This window comes from Coenobita brevimanus, chromosome 60 (genome assembly GCF_032717465.1).
Source record: "Coenobita brevimanus isolate Jiangsu-jjx chromosome 60, ASM3271746v2, whole genome shotgun sequence".
In the NCBI taxonomy this organism is placed as follows: Eukaryota; Metazoa; Arthropoda; class Malacostraca; order Decapoda; family Coenobitidae; genus Coenobita; species Coenobita brevimanus.
The window spans coordinates 1,636,226-1,648,972 of NC_137013.1; positions in this window are offsets into that span (position 1 = coordinate 1,636,226).

Below are 12,747 nucleotides of genomic sequence, written 5' to 3' on the forward strand. Positions count from 1 at the left end.
TCCTCGCCCTTAAAATTACGGTAAAAGCCAGTAAATGTGAGCATTTTTCCCTAGCAACACCTGTACAAGCTATCCTTGTGTTTACGGAGGGGTACGTACTTTATCTTAAGCCAGACTGTGTGTGTCAGTGCTGCCACTCACAAGAATTATATGAATTATTTCTTTTACTTTGGATATTGGCATATTTCTTTTTTTTTCAGGCTCATTCTCTTATATCCATAACTGTAATATTATTACCCACCCTAAAACTACGCTAAAAAACATTAAAAGTGACTACAATTTCTTTGAGCAACACTGTACAATATGTATGCCATGTTTCTGTGTTACTGTATAAATATTTTATGCATAATAAGATTACTGTTGATTCATCCATCAAAATACACAAGTGTAAGTTTTATTCATCTGAATTTATCGAATTTGTGATGCCTTGTACATAAATAGCTTCCGTTTCACATCGCAAGTTGGGGAAACGTGGCACCATTGTACACAGGTGCGGGCCACACCACAGCCGCAAACGGGCGCGAGTCCGACTGTGTTCTGTGTGGTGGCCTAGCTGAATTCATGCCATAAATAATTCTCTATGTAAGGTCTGTAAGAAGAGTGTTTGTAGAGTGCAGTGGCCTAAAACCATGTTGTGATGGGGCTAGGAGGGGGGGGGTGTAACTAGTTGTAATACCAGTCGTTCATTGACTTTGGAGGGGGTGCAGAGGCGTGTGATGGGGATGTGTGAGGAAGGTAACGTGGGGTCTTTGTTGGGTTTAGGGATAGTGATGATAATGCCATGCTTCCAGATGTTGGGTATTATGTTGTGTGCGTAGCTGTAGTTTGAAATGTTGGTGAGTGCTTGTATGCCTTGTGGTCCAAGGTGTTTAAGGTGTATGTTGCTTATGATGTCTGGTCCACAGGCAGATGACTACTTAAGGTTGCTAATGATGTGCTTCGTCTGGTTGTAAGTGAAAGGTGCATAGTCTGGGTCTGTGGGGAACTGTCTCTTCCGTCGGATGATACGTCGGTCGTCGCGATGGGGGTTTAGATGGCTGACATGTGAAACGTGATTGATTAGAGTGTTTGCTTGTTGTTTGTTTGAAGGTATGGTGTCTGTTGTTGTGATGGCAGCGTGTGATTGTGTAGTGTTGCTAGTTGCTACTGGAGAGTGTGATGCTGTTTAGTGTTTTGTAGAGTTTGCTGGTGTTTGTTTTGTGGTCAAGTGTTTGGAGATAATTATTCTAGTTTAGTGTTTGCTGTTCTGATATTTTATTGTGATTTGAGTGTTGAGTTCTTGTATTTGTTGTATGCTGTCTTGTGTATGGGGTGCTGGGGAGTGTCGTAGTGTGTCCCGTTGACTGATGAGGCCTTGAATTTCTGGTGTGAAGTTGGGGTTGTGTCTCTTTCTGGTGCTTATAGGGACGTCTTTTGTCTGCGTTTTGTATAATTGTATTGGAAGTGTGCATAGCGGTGTTGATGTTTGTGATGGATGTACTGTTTAATGTTTCAAAGTGTTGCTCTGTTTCAGTTGTGAAGGCTTTCTTATAATTAGTGCATGTGTGTCTGTGGCCAGATGGGGTGATTCTGGTTTAGTTAGTGATGTTTGGGAGGTGGTCAGATCCAAGGGTTTTGACCACTCTCCATGATGTGGGGGCGAGGGTTGGGAAGCAAAAGGTGATGTCTGGGGATGATGGGAGGAAGAGGGCTTGGTGTGTGATATGGGTATGTCGATGGAGATTATTCAGTATGAAAAGATGATCTGTTTCGGACTGTAGTACCAGACCTCTGTCTGTGTCAGGGTTGTTGACATGCCAGGGCAACGCCTCGGCGTTGAAATCACCACCCAGGATGATGTTGGGTATATGTTAGTGATGTGTATTTGTGTGGTACTGGGGGGGGGGGGGAATGTATGAGATGGCGATTGTTATGTGATTTGTTACCAGTGCGTATTTAAACTGATTGTATTTCTGTTGTGGTGTCATGTGGGGGGAGAAGTGACTTTGTGTGTGCACTGGTATCTGAAGTTGATGGATTTGTGTACCAGGGTGATGAGTCCACCACCAATGCCGTCGGCCCGGTCTCGTCGACTGGTGGTGAAGCTATAAAATGTTAATGTTTTCTGTGCTCTGTGTAGTTTTGTTTCTTGCAAGATGGCAATTTATGTTGTGCGTACGATGTGTGTTGGCTGCTGCAGCACGGGGGGGAAGGTGGTGGTGTGGGTGGAGGGGAAGAGGTAGGAGAAGGTTGTGATGAAGGTATGGGTTGGAGTGGATTAGGATGGGTTGGAATGGGAGGGGTTGGAGGATTGGATGGTGTGGGAAGGATCGGTGGGTTTGGCTGAGATGTGGAGGAAGTAGGAGTAGGGTTGGTGGGGGGGTTAGTGGGTGAGGGGAAGGAACATAAGGAGTAGGTCCACGTGTTTGTGTAATGTTTTCTGGATGCAAGTGTTGTGCAGGTGTACTGGGTCCAGTTCTTGAAGGAATTGAAGTGAACTGAACCCTTTGTCTGTCGGCTCGACGTGATAGGTTTTGTGCATGTTGGACATATGTATTTGTTGGTGGGTCGTGGATTGCTCTCAATGTCCCCGGCCAGAAGAAGTCGTCGAGAAATGACACCCGGCGAGTCATTTCGCGGTGCAGAAAAACGGTGTTGTTGTGTTGGGAGATGTGGTACTTGCCCAGGCAACCAAAGCCACTCCTAGGTTCTCGGACCCCCTGAGGAGCCGGAGGGGTTTGCGGTGGTTTGGCCCCCATGCTGTCCTCCTCTTCCTGGTATCTAGGGTTGGTGGCGGTACTGTCAAAGAAGAGGGACAGTGGCCATGTGCGATTTGTCACAAGGGCATGGGAAGTAATTCCATCTTGTGCAGTGTTTGTGATAAGTGGGTGCATTAGAGATGTAATGGTATTAAAGGTAAACTGTGAGATTATACTGGTACCATATGTGCAGTGTGTCGAGGAGAGCATGTGGAGATTGTCAGTCATGAAAGGATTGATCCCGCTGGTGAGTCTCTTGAGAGTGTGGAAAAGTTCTTTTACTTGGGAGACACGTTGTGTGCTGGGGCTAGCTCTGCGGCTAGAGTGAAGAGTGGTTGGAAGAAGTTCAGGGAGCTGTTGCCTCTCCTGACATTTAGAGGGCTGTCCCTCTGTGCTAAGGGATCCCTGTATGCAGCATGTGTTAGGAGTGTAATGCTTTATGGTAGTGAGACCTGGACAGTAAAAGAAGAGGACATTCCCAGGCTCAAATGTACCAAAATGACAATGCGAAGCCTGGGGGGGGGGGGTGGCTAGGTTTACATTGGAAGAGTTAAGAGGTAGGATGGGACTGGAGTGTACTGGTGTTGTGGTGAGGGGAGGTAGACTGAGATGGTTTGGGCGTGTGGAGATGATGGGAGATGACAACTGGGTACAGAAAGTGAGAAGTGTTAATGTTTGGGGTTGGGTTGCGAGTGGCATACCGAAATAGACCTGGATCGAGGTAATAGAATGTGGCCTCAGGGATAAAAGACAGAACAGCGTGTCTGCCAGAGATCGAGCAGCGTGGAAAGCTGCCATTTGGTGATCAAGGTCAACACATGCAAGCATGATGGAGCCTTCATAAATGAAACGAAACAAATTGAATGAAATGAAAGTGTAGAATTACAAGGACACTTAGCTGAGTGGCTTGAAAATAAATCGGATATATATATAGACCGGGAATGAGATGAATTGTCCATGAGTTGGTACTAGTGGATGAGCCTGCCTAGCTATACACTCGTCCGTTTTTTTTTTTCGTTTTTTTTCAGCTTTAATGCAAAAATTAACAGGTACTCTGTCCTTTATGAATGCATCTGGTTGACTCTGGAACTGACTTCCTCAGCCTGTCGTTCCTACTTCCGATGACGTTCACCTTTTAAATGCAATGTGTCCAGGCATCTCAAAATGAACGTATCTGGCTTTCTCTTTGTTCAGTAATATTTTGAGGGCGTGGCGTGATGGTGGTGGTGTCCTAAATGGGGTGGTGGGAAGTGTATTGAACTGTAGCCCTCACTCACATGGTGGGTCCGCTCAAGGCACAACATTCAAGTAGTGACAACTCTGGTAAATTGTTACAGCTGACACCAGACACTACCGGTACTACCATAAAACCAAATCTGAAACTGTTAAGGATATAGGGATTAAAAAAAAGTGCAAAACGAGATATAAATAAAACAGAAAAAGAGATGCCTTTGCGATGGGAGGAGATTCAACTTTCTGTACCCATTACTTCATTCTGCACTGTATGCCTATTTACAAAACGTTTGCAGTTGGTGGAATAGTGTAATGGGTATTATTAGGGCGATAGTGGTGGCAATGGTGGTAGTAGTAGTGGCAGCAAAGATGGTAGCATGATGGTGGTAGACATGGTGACGCAGTAGTGATGGTGGTGGACATGGCGACAGTTGTAGGAACGGTGGTGTAAGTGGTGATATTAATAATGGTGAAGGAGTGTCTGTCATGCTATCATCCCACAGATAAGTGACACATAGCACAGATAACCGAACTGTGTGGGAACCTGATAGCCAGTTTCTCATCTTAACAACACACATATTTCTATCTCAAAGTGACTGTGCAAGAGCCCTATCATCATTCTAAAAAATACACTTAGTTAGGCCTAAGTTACCTGTTACATAAACTATAAATCACACACACACACACACACACACACACACACACACACACACACACACACACAAACACACGTAACTATCAAATAAGCCAAGAGAGTTACCTGACAGGGTACACAGGTCAGAAATGTAACTACTGTATGTTTCGTTTCATTTCTACATTTGCAATAGAGAACATATACAATTTATTTCGGTGTTTATTTTCTTTATAATGTGATTTCTTAAACAAAGTGTTCCTCTACCCTCCTGCCCGGCCTCTAACCTACATTTCACTCAGTGCAGATAGTCCAAAATCTTATCTATACACTGATAGAAGCCACTCACCGTCCATACCACTCCTCCCCCCCACTCCCTCCCAACACTCATCCTCTCCTCATGTCCATTTCAGTGCGTTCCCGTGTCCAGTTATACCCGGAGACTCACTGATTCAGGACGGATACAAACGCAGGAAAAAGTGCAGGAGGGAATTTTGTGGCCTACTTCGAATGCAAATTGGCAAGGATACGTTGAAGAACAAGCGCATGGATTTAGACAGTGTGGTCGTTTACTGACGGCAAGGTTTGAGAGTGAGAGACGGAAAAACTGGAGACAATACGCATAACAGGAAAAGGGAACTGGGAAAGATAGTGGTGAAACTAGAATTAAACGAAAAGAACTAGTCGTAACAGAAAAACGAACCAAAGAAAGAAATAATCCGGAGAGGAAATATAACGCGCAAAGAAACACCTATAGCATAACATAGAAAGCAACTCAGAAAAAGAAAAGTGTAAACGGAGCGAGTGGAAAACAACGGAAGTACACTGAAAAGGCAAATAAAAACTTAGATTCTCCAGGGGAAAAAAAAAAGAAAGTGATATTTGGAAAACGAAGGAAGAGACGAAAGCGCTTACAAAGGGGAAGATTAAATTTAAAATAACTCACCGGCCAAGGAAAGACAATAAAGAGCAAGGGGGTAAAAAATAAAATAAAATATAAGAGAAAACTAAGGGGCAGCAGAGAGTGAAAAAGAGAAGATTATTTTAAAACCAGGGAACATCTGACGAGGAAAGTAAACAACAAAGATGGCGAAAGGGGGAAGCTATTCAGATCATATTGAGCTTCTGCAATACTTACTGTATATCTTCAACACGGTCTTCTTCGTGAGTATACTGAGAGAGAGAGAGAGAGAGAGAGAGAGAGAGAGAGCTTCGGCACAAGAGATTTCAGTGAAGAGGGTTCGTTTGCCGTGTACCTGCATCGTGCCAGCAAAACCATCAACCTCCCTAATCATCACAACAAAACATTCACCATTGCCTCCCATCATTCCGCCTCTCCTAATTTACCCTCTCATGGTCGGCACATCTCGTATTCTATTCCAGTTGGTCAGACGATTTTATTCAGCTGAAAGTGAGTTACAGGAGCCTGGAAGTGATAATATTGGCACCATTCACCCTCTTATGGTAGAAATATCTCAAGTAAAAGGAAGACGATTTTATTCACTTAGTACTGTTTGGCCATTTGAAGAGGAGGAAGAATGAGAGACTGGCCAGAAATGTAAAGGTGGAGAGGGAGAGGAGGAGGGGGAGACCAAGGATGAGGTGAAGAGATGGCTTTGAGAGATACATAAGAGAGAGGGGAATGTGAGTTGGAGTGAAAGCAGCAAAGTGGCAATAGACGGGGTGCCGTGGAGGCGATCTGTTTGTGGCCACCCTTACGGGATTAAGGCGTGTGGCAATAGATAGGCAGATAGTGTCATAGCATCGTAAATATAATCTCACGGTACCATTAAACCCTTACGTATACCCAGCTAACGCCAGACACTGTATTCAGCTAAAGATCAGTCATAACAGCATACAGATGTTACGAACAATTTAGTCCAGTGTTCAGGTTCAGACCACTTCAAGTCTATTCAGGACCAGAAGGGTCTTTATTTAGGAACTTTACATCCAGTCCTTGTTCATGGGAAACGAGGAAGGGGTAGACCGAGGATGAGGTGGAGGGATGGGATGGAGAGGTATATGAATGGGGGCGGTGTGAGTTGGAGGAAAGACAGCTTGATGAGAGAGACAGACAGACAGAATTACGGTCCTTTCAAGTCACCTCAATGCAGGTACAAACAGTAAAATCGCTATGCTCTTACGCGAACGATCATAAAACTCTATGATACGTAATATTCTGAAAAAATGTCGGACTCCGATGCTAACATCACTAGGTCTCAAAAGTCATCGTTCAGTTTCCTCTTATATATCGTTATGAAGTGGATCAGCATTAATGTACGCTTTAGTTTAGCGGAAAATTTCATCCCTTTTCAGCTTATTTTCCGTAGCTCAGTGAGAGATAAGACGATACTGTAGCTTTACATCCTTCCCATACCACTTGTTCGTGACTAGCATCATATCTTCATACAGCTCACAGGTTTCGCTTTAACTTAGCGGAAATTTTCTTGTCAGCTTATTTTCCGTAGCTCAGTGAGGGAATAAGACACTATTATGACGTTACATCCTTTCCATAGCTCTTCTTCGTGACTAGCATCATATTTTACTGTTAATATCTTCATACAGCTCATAGGTTAAGATAAGTAGATGTCAGTCTCATATACAGTAGTGTTAATGTGGACAGGGTAAACTTAAATTATTTCAGGACAATTCAAGCACTCCCTGTTTTTGAGTCGTAGCACTGTCTTTTTCCGCCACTGAGCTACCTGAAATAAGCTGCAAAAGGACGAAAATCTGGACCAAGCTGAGGTGAAGGAACTGTAGCAAATTCACCATCTGTCCTTGACGTAAGTTAGGATTTGCTTTTACACGAAGGACAAGAGGAATGGGAAAATTTTACACTCCCCTTTCCTTGTACTTCCTTGCAAAACATAGCTTGGTTACGACAGGAAATTTTTGAAAGTATGAATCTCAGTACCAGTCAGCTGTAATTGGATCAGTTATATTTTCACATTTCAGGTCGTCACGTTTGTTAAGGCTCAGTACTGTGCAGAGAGGGACACTTTTTGTGGCGGCATCGATAATTATAACCATTTTGCGAAATTTCCTAACTCTCCTCCCATCTCAGGCCCTGAAATCTCGGTTCCACGTCACTTTTCTTTTTTCTCTTTTATAATAAAGTATGCTTCACAAACCTCTGTGGGTTGGTCATTTCGTTGACTGTCCGGTTGACCTCCACAGCACGATGAAGTATTATTGTAGTAAATTTTTTTCTACCATCAGCCAGTTTCACTTAGCTTATACGAAAGCCCTCTGGTAGTGAAAGGGTTCATTGATGAATTCTAAATCTAACTCGGCCAGTTCCGCAAATCTGATTTTAGTTGAATAATAACTGTTGTTTTAATAGCTAAAATAAAGCAATTATGTCCTTAGGCTGAAGGGATTTACAAAAAAAAAGTAATGTAACTCTTGTCATGTTCATCCTAAAACACAGGCTACTTCATCCCTTCGATCAAGTGTCAGAGACAATGATAATGATTTGTTTATGTTACTTCGTTGCTTTTACTTCAGTGGTTCAGGACTTAGGTATTTCTGGGATCTGAAGTTTTGTGTCGTTGCTGTTCTTAGTGGCAGGAGCTTCACTGCACCGACTACGGAGCTGGGGTAGACACGGTGACTGGTGAGGCAAGTTCTGTGGCATGTTTTACGGTTTTACCATTATTACGAATTTTTAGTTGTTTTTAGTCATTGTCTCTTAAGATCGTCATTTTTTAAATGGTGGCTGTTAATACAAATTCAGATTGATCCTGTTATAGGATGTACCATATGTATATGTATGTATGTACTTGTCTATGATATCTGTGATATGCATACACACATAAATATCTAGATAGCAAGCTAGCTACTTGGCTATATATATAGATAGATAGACAGACACATAGATAGAGAGATAGACAGATGGACATATGAGGGTAGACTGAACAATTAAGAAGATTCATTGCCTCCTCACAACTCGGGCTGGTGGAATGTCATGCACGCAGGAGTTAGCATTTAAGTTGTGGGAGAGGCCCAGTTTCCTGACGTCTATTCTGTACCATTCTTGTTGCTTTCAGACTATTTATTTAGGTCAGTAGAGCCTTTTCGAACTGTACCCCGACAGATCTCATCACTACAGGAAGGCTCGTGAGATTTTAAAGTTTTCAGAAACTTCTAGAGATCATCCCCACATTTCAGCATTGTTCTGTCATCCATTCTCTATCTCCATCTATTTATCTATTGCCAGACGCCTCAATTCCGTAAGGGGTGACCACAAACAAATCGCCTCCATGTCGCCCGCCAATTCACTGCCCTGCTCCCAGCTCACACCCCCCTCTCTCCTATACCTCTACGCTCCATCCCTCCATCTCATCCTCGCCCTTCCCCTCCCTCTATCTCACGGCTTGAAATAACAACCTTTACGGAATTAGGAGCAGGGTTGTAAATAGTGACTGTACTGTGAGGTACAGTGCTATTTCTTTCTCTATCGCCATCTTAGATATGACAACACATGACTTTTTCTTAATCTTTAGCTCGATGTAATTTTTGCTACCTTCAGGCGTGTTTCTTCAGTTTATAGAGGCAAGAAGGTGTGATAAAGTTAATGGAGATTGTTTCTAATGCCTTCACTACAAACGGCCAATATAAACGTTAAGAAAATCACATAAAACTGAGAATAAACTAAATATGACCCAGGCTTGAGAGGGTGTTGGTTGGAGGGGTACATCTGCCATCTCTCTCATACAGGATATTGGAACCCTGAGATTTTTGCCACATTCGGCGCCATAGCCAGTTCAGTGACAGAGGTAAAAATATTAATCACTGCAGTACCGCGAGAAAGAAGGGTGAAAATAGTGCTAGCTGTCAAAGGCACGTTGTACCCTTTGTGTGTGTGTGTGTGTGTTCTTACCTAATTGTATCTTTACAGGAATGAGTCAAGCTCGTACTGTCCCGTGTGTAATTCACCGGGTCGGTCAGGATCACTTGATGGTCGTGATCGTCAGCATTTTACCTTCCCGGAAGGGAGCTGAGAGCTCATATAGTCCGATCTAAGGGCAAGGCTGTGACCTTCACACACCCACACACCCGTCCCCTTGCTCAAGGGGGACAGTAACCACCCACTTCGTCAGTGAAACTTTTCGCAACCTGTATGTGTGTGTGTGTGTGTGTGTGTGTGTGTGTGTGTGTGTGTGTGTGTGTGTGTGTGTGTGTGCTCTTACCTAATTGTATCTTTACAGGAATGAGTCAAGCTCGTACTGTCCTGTGTATTAAACCATTTTTATCTTACGTATCCTTAAATTTATAAATTGTTTTGGCACACTCTATTTCATTCGCTAGTGCATTCCACTGATCAATTCCTCTATTTGGGAAACGGAATTTCCTTATGTTTATCGCCTCTGTGTAGTTTTTTTTTTTTTTTTTTTTTGCAGTGTCCTCTTGCTGATTCTTTCCCATAGGTTATATATTCATTTATGTCTATTTTCTCTTTCCCTGAGATGCATTTATATAGCATAATCATGTCTCCTCTTTTCCTTCTCTCCTGTTGTGTTTGTAGATTAGTTTCTCTAGTCTTTCTTCGTGGCTTAGGTCCCTTAAGCTTGGTACCCATCTTGTAGCGGCCCTTTGTACTTTTTCAATCTTGTCTGTGTTTTTTGAGATGAGGACTCCAGACTACTGACGCATACTCCAGGGTTGGTCTGATGTATGATGTTATTATCTTCTCAGCATGTCTTCATTTACATATGTGAATGTCATTCTCATAGTTGCAAGCAGTGTATACAGTACATGTTCCGTAACTTTTCTCATTTATGTGTGTTTGTTTCCGTGCGACCCCTTAGTCAAGACGTCTCCCCAAGCAGCATAAAACCATCTAGCACTAACAAGAATAATGTCTCCGGGGTTTAGAGGTAAAGTAAAATAACAGAATCTCAGAGAAGCAAGAAACACAAAACACATCACATTGAAGTACTTAAATGTTCATCACTACCGCCACTACCGCCACTTAAGCTGTTCAGTGTAGTGATAATTCAACGCTTTATCATAGTGTACGCATCTGTCTTCATACTGTCACGCAGGATGATAACAGGGAGCACGGGGCTGGTGGCGGTGTGGTGGCGAGGTGGGTTATGGGATTATGTTAAGTGGCAGAGGAATAAGAGGCTGTGAAAAAAAAAGCAACAACAACAAAAACAGCATTCTTACTCAGGCTCCAGAGGATGTCATTTGTATTATTGCCTGCATCTAGTGTGTGTGCGTGCGTGCGTGCGTGACCCGAAAAAACGCATCTTCCAATCCCTGACTTTACCTCTCCCCCTCCCCCTGTATCAGTTTCCCGTCATCATCCATTAGTGTATGTTTCCTCCACTTAATATTCCCATTCACATACACTGGCATGTTGGATTTAGTCCCGATAATCTTCAGCCAAATCCTTCCTCTTGCAGTTCCGGTAATTAACAGTAATAAACAAATAAACATTAATAATAATAATAATAATAATAATAATAATAAAACTGTTTAAACAACCACTGTACTTAAAGATGCAGGCAAATGGTGTGCTATAGACTCGTAATAAGGCCTGAGGGAAACACTGAGTCTACATGCCAGTTATCAGTCCCTCTGTTTGGCTGCATCACACGCATCAGTACATATCGACGAACTACAGACTAAATCATCTTTCATCCTCCCTCCTTTCACGCTGTCTTCTATATCTTTACAATTCCTGGGTGACTCTGGGATATTTGCTCCAGTCTGGTTCTTCCTTGAGCTGAAGAAGACGCTTGGACTGTAATGCAGCTGTTTCGTGTTTATTCTATGCTCGTTCACATCTGGCGTGGGCAGGTATCTTTTCTGTATACATTCAAATCGTGTTGAATCTAGGGAACTATCTGTATAGTTTTCTTGTCACTTTCGCAATGAACTGGTATTGATTTACCGTTTGATAAATTTAGTACTAAGTATGGCTTCACGTCACCACAATACAGTTCACCTAAATGAGGCTAACTTGCCGTAACCTAACCATGCCTATTTAAAAGAGTAAGCAAGAATAAAGACACAAAATCACCCTCCGTCGTGTGTAGGATAGAGGTTGTGGTGAGCGAGTATATGGGTAGCCTAGTCGCCACCAAAATTTACTGCACACGTCTCCCTCGTAGTAAGGGTATTCATCACAATTTGTCAAAATCCATTCTTATTATACAGTACCCTTCTTAACCAAAGCATGCACGTTAATCTACCGCGTACCTGAAAGAGTCGAAATGGCCAAAGATGTTTCAGCGTAACCTAATTCGGAAAAAAATGAAAAAGCCGCCATTGCTACCATTTTCAAATCAGAGTACATCATTTCAAGACTGTCAGTTAGTTTAGGTCCGTTTGGGTCGCTTTAGAGTGTTAGACCCATCACGTCAAAAAAATTAGATCAGTGTAGATGGATTCAGGTCGTGCGTATGAAAGTGTCCTGTCAGTGCAATTTGTATTTCGTAAGATAAAACAGCTCAGATCTTTCAGCTCCCTTTATACGTTGGTCCATCAGATCGATTTAAATCATTGCAGGTCTTATCAGAGTATGGATGTGGAAGTGTGTGTCTCTTATCAACCCCATCAGTATTTTTTTTTTTTTAATCAACTTTAATTTACGTCTTTCACGACTGGATGAGGTAAGCGAAAAAGTGGGTGGTGTGACCTTTTATGATGGTGGGTGGTGCGGAACGATGAGAGAGAAGCATACACTGAGGATATGGGTGATGAAGGTTTGGTTTTAGGTGATACAGTCATTGTTATATTAGCTACATATCAGCAGACATGGGTGGGGTGGGTGGGGAGAACGTGGTTGGATGGGCTGGTATGGATGGGGGGGCATGCTGGTGACAATTTGGTGTGGAGATGGGTGTTGTTGATAGACTGGCAAGGTGCAAGTTAAAGGTGGTAGATGAAAAAATAGATGGCGTGGCCTGCAGGGACTCGGTGGGGAAGAGTGAGATGACCGAAGTCAGTGGTAAGCAGTAGAGAAACAAAAAAGACAAGATAAACGAACCCTGTGAAGCTGGGCATTGTATGACAAGCAGGACTGGCAGTGGGAACAGATTTTTCTTGAAATTTCAGTATGGACTGTAGAAAATGGGTTGGGAAAGAGTGGGCCGGATATTAAGACATGGCGGAGTAGTACACCCCGCG